This window comes from Erinaceus europaeus, chromosome 1 (genome assembly GCF_950295315.1).
Source record: "Erinaceus europaeus chromosome 1, mEriEur2.1, whole genome shotgun sequence".
Taxonomy (NCBI): domain Eukaryota; kingdom Metazoa; phylum Chordata; class Mammalia; order Eulipotyphla; family Erinaceidae; genus Erinaceus; species Erinaceus europaeus.
In genome coordinates this window covers 200063079-200067998 of record NC_080162.1, presented here as the reverse complement: position 1 = coordinate 200067998, position 4920 = coordinate 200063079, and the positions used below count along the sequence as shown (strand labels likewise).

Genomic DNA, 4920 nt, shown 5'->3' with positions numbered 1-4920 from the left:
AGCCTAGTTAGGATGGTATTTTCCTTATCTTCTTTTCTCTTCTTTTCTTTTCTTTTCTTTTCTTTTCTTTTCTTTTCTTTTCTTCTCTTCTCTTTTCTTTTCTTTCCTTTTCTTCTTTTTCTTTAAATATTTTATTTATTTATGATAAAGATACAAGAAAGAACCAGACATCAATCTGGCACATGTTGTTGTCAGGGATCAAACTTGGGACCTCATGCTTGGGAATCCAAAGCTTTATCACTGCACCACCTCCCAGACCAGGATGGTATTTTCCATACCTGGAATTTTAGTCATCTTATTTGGAGTTGTCATAAAGACAGACTGGAATCTGGATTATAGGGAGGCCAGTACAAAGCCTCTACGAAAGATGTTAATATTTCCCCCCTCATTTCTAAGTATCTAATTAGGGGTGTGGGGGAGAACTCACTGCCTTTCTTCATCCTTTCATTCATTCTCTTCCTTAACAGAAGTCACCATCAACAGCCAAATAGCACAATCTACAGAGTACATACTAAGAGGTACTGTGGAAGACTATGAACTGAATCAATAAGCAAACCAGCCCATTGCTTAGAGGGTCTTTGGACTATATGGTATTTAGGCAGGTCATTTGAGAGGTCAGGGCATAGAAGAATTAGAAGATTTATTCCCCTGATATTCTATTTACCCGTTTTCACTCTTTTGCCAAGCACCTCAACTCCTTGTGGGAGATGTGGTTCATGTAGCTACTTTCTCTGGATATTTATTTATTTATTTATTTATTTATTTATTTATTTTTGTTGTTGTTTTTATTTTTTTAAACAGGGGAGAGCACAAACGCAGTCCCCCACTACCACAAATTATGCAGTCAAGTTTCCCACATTTTGGGAAATCGCAGGGGTCAGCACATCCGGAGTGCAATGGATAAGCCTCGCCCTGGGAAAACCACCTTCGTGATCATGGTATCTCCCCTGCCAGGTAAGTATCTTTCTCTGGATTCTAATAATTTATCTCTTCTGTACCTTTTTGGAACTGGGGTATAGTAACTATCTCCTGCCTTTGACAGTTTTTAAGATTCTTCACTATCCCTTATTGGCTTTCTTCCAACACACAGGTCACAAGTCTTACTCATATAAGCCATTGCTTCTCTGCCAGAGTTTGGGTTGAGATGTCCTTCCTCATTTTATAGAGATTTTTTCAGGGTAGGTCAAATATTGCCTCCTTGCAACCTTTCAACATTTTACAGTCTCAAGGTCTTGCTTTCTTAATGCTTAGTCTACCATCTTTTCTTTGAAGTCTTAATATGTCAGGTGTAACAACTAGGCATTTTAAATCACACAGTTACAAAGATACTAATCTTCACTATGACTATAATCACTATACCTATATAGTTATTCATGGCCAACTTTAAATGATCAGGTAGGTTCTGTGGTGCTGGTGAGTTGACCTCACTGAAAGAATCAGATAGCACATTTTGATATCCGTAAGTGTTGATACAGGGTTAAAAGTTGTGCTTAGAGGCAGAGCAAGAGAGCACAAGTCTGATATGGAGCTTCTAGGAGCCTCCTATTGTAACTGCTTTGACTACAAATACTCATTTAAAAAGAAACTTTCCTGCAGGGATGGTGGGGCTTATGATCATGGAAGGATGGTGCCTGAGAAGCTGTCAGACTCACTCAGCTCCCATCCCACTGACAGGTCCCCTGAGCCAAGCCCCAGCTCTGGGAGAGGTGGCATTTACCCCTTTGCTGTTCAGTCCCTTGTCACCAAAGCTCATTATCTGCTCATTGTGAGTCACCTATGTCCTGCTCAACGGCCCACACACCCTTTACCTGGAGGAGGCTCTGTGAGCTTTCCTGGTGGGAGGGCACCAGGTCTAAATCTCTTGGGACCTAAGGCTTTTTCTTCATTCTTCTTTAGAGAGTCTTATGGATTATGCAAATAGGGAGGAAGGAGCTGGAGAGAGTGGGAGGGAGGCTGCCTTGTGTAAGTCCTCATGCTTCTTAGTGTTGGGTATCAGAGCAGAGCAGACACCTGGGCAAGTACACAGGCCATATTATAGAAGAGCAAGATAGCCCTGTCCAGACCAGATTCACATTGTATTAATTGCTTCTGTGCCTTCACTTTCTATTCTCTGTCCTTGCCCACATCCTGGTTGTCTCATCTCCAATGTCCCTTTCTTCTCCTCTTGCCTGCCACCTCTCATTGTTATCTATTCAGCCTTCACTTTTCCCCCCTGCCCATCCCCACCTAAGCCATCACTTCCTGGTGGAAGCAGGTGTCTTCTAACACTTGGATCATGGCCATCTCCAAATCACATATATTGCCAGTTTCCCTCTTTAGAGCAAAGTTCACAGACAAACTGGTTCAAATGCCAGCTATTCTCCCACCTCCCATACCGCCCAAATGGAAGACTGGTCTGTATGTCTGTGTCACTTGAGTGGGAACTCCTGGGTGGAAACTTTTTCCTGTTCTCCACTACATCCCAGTACCCGGTGCAGTGTTCACTCACTGCTTCACAACTGTGCATTTCTGGCCACCAAGATGCTCAGAAATATCTGGAGTCATTTATGAGGTCAGGACACAGGACAGAGATGATGACATAACCCAGTGGGCAGAAACTTGGGTTGTGACTAAGCTTCCTGCACTGCAGACCCAGTGCCCCACCTCACCCTAGACAAAAAAAAAGGGGGGGGGGGAGGCTAGTGTTGAAGCCTGTTGAAACCTATGGTAGTTAATTTAAGTGATGTATTCTGAATGAACACGTTATGAAGAATGATATGATAAACATAGTTTGGGTGTTTTCACTGATTTTTCTTGAATCTGTCCTTTGAACTCCAATGATATGCAGAAATGTCTTAAGTTTTTTTTTTCTGTGGCCCTTTTCAAATAGGGAATTTAAAATATGGGTTGTGAACTTATTGACTTTGATTAATGACTTCAGGAAATAAATAGTGGTTTCTGGAGCTCAATGTTTGCAGATAGTTTAGCAGGTGGGTGGGTAAAGGTAGTGGGGTTGGAGTCTATTTCTAAAAAATAATCATTGTTTTAGGGATGGAGAGAGAAGGAGGAAGATAAGGAGGGAGGGAGAGAGAAAGAGAGAGAGAGAGAGACCTATTATCTCTGGCTTATAGTGGTGCCAGGGATTGAATTTGGGACCTCTCAGACTCAAGTATGAGTCAGTTGTGCTAACAGTTTCACTGTCTCTCTAGCCCTGGGGTATATTTCTTTCTTTTGATGCTGAAATGAAGAGTATTTCTCCCTGTCTGCTAGAATATCTTGACTAGAATCTGAAATAACCATGTCAGGGCTTCTAATTAGTGGATAGAAGTTTTTAGACAGTTTGTTGAAGCTTCACCATCATGGTAAGCCTCTGAAATGACTTAGAAAGATTCCTGAATTTGAGTTCAAATATCTGTACCAGAGGGGTTGATTTTGCCACTGTTAATTTAGTCTTGGTTAAATTACCTAAACTTTCCTACTTCATTTTTCTCACTGGAGATAATGTTTTGAGGCATAAAGAACTCTTTTAAAATTTTTTATTAGTGAGTTAATAATGATTAACAAGATTGTAAAATAACAGGGGTACAATTCCATACAGTTCTCACCACCAGAGTTCCATGTCCTATCCCCTCTAATGGAAGCTTCCCTATTCCTCATCCCTATGGAGTGTGGACCAAATTTCTTTATGGGGTGCAGAAGGTGGGAGTTCTGGTTTCTGTAATTGCTTCTCCACTGGACATGGATGTTGGCAGGTGAATCCATGCTCACAGCCTGTTTCTGTCTTTCCCTAATTGGCTAGGGATCTGGGGAAGTGAGATTTTTGGGACTCAGTGGTGAGGTCCTATGCCCAGGGAAGTCAGGATGGCATCATAGTAGTGTCTGCAACTCGGTGGCTGAAAAAAATTGTTTACTAAACATGAACTCAAAGGTAGGAATAAAGCAGATAAAATTAGGGATAAGGGACTCTTATAAAAGATTGTGGAGTTCTTTCACACTGTGTGTGATTAATGGAGTGGGCTTGTCTTTGCATTAAAAAGTGATCCTTGTTTATGTCTCCTAAAATAAGACAGGCCCCAAAGGTCAAGTACTGTATAATTCCATATATATGAAATATCGAGTCATTAAATTCATACAGACAGATGACAAAACAATATACAGTAATGTTTGGGGAAGGGTGAGGAGAATTCTATGTTTGTTAGGTAAAATATATATATACTTTTTGGTTGACGAATAAGTTCTGGAAGTAGATAGTCATGCATCCAAGAGTTTGTTGAATGAAAGCATTAATGAGAAGAAGCCTTGTAAGGAAAAAGTCCAAATCATCCCAGTGTTGAGGCCCAGCTTTGCCACCTTGCATTGAAGCTGGGCTCAAGTTGTTTAATTTTCCCAACACATTTTTCTTATCTGTAATATGGGGCTACTAAGAGCATTTAATTCACAGACCTGTGATGAGGGATAATATAGACCATGATAAGGTTATACTAACTTATTTATTAATGTTAAATTTACTTAATGGGGGAGTCGGGCATAGTGCAGCAGGTTTAGTGCATGTGGCGTAAAGCAAAAGGACTGGCTAAGGATCCCGGTTTGCGCCTCCGGCTCCACACCTGCAGGGGAATCACTTCACAAGCGGTGAAGCAGGTCTGCAGTTGTCTATCTTTCTCTCCCTCTCTCTGTCTTCCCCTCCTCTCTCCATCTCTCTCTGTCCTATCTAACAATGATGACAACAATAAGAACCACAATAATAACTACAACAACAATAAAAAAACTAGGGCAACAAAAGGGAAAATAAATAAATAAATATAAAAAAATAAATTTACTTAATGATGATGTATTAAGCATGATCTTTCAACTCACGAATCTTTTCTTTTTATTGTTTTTTTAAAAAAACATTTATTTATCCATTAAATAGAGACAGAAATTAAGATGGAAGGGGGGTAG

General features: G+C 40.5%; 1 non-coding gene across 1 annotated transcript; it reads right to left on the bottom strand.

Annotated features, from left to right (window-relative positions):
- Nucleotides 1-798: 798 nt before the first annotated feature.
- LOC132542483 (U1 spliceosomal RNA) lies at nucleotides 799-962 on the bottom strand. Its single transcript, XR_009553498.1, has one exon. It is a non-coding gene; the product is annotated as a U1 spliceosomal RNA (small nuclear RNA).
- Nucleotides 963-4920: the final 3958 nt, after the last annotated feature.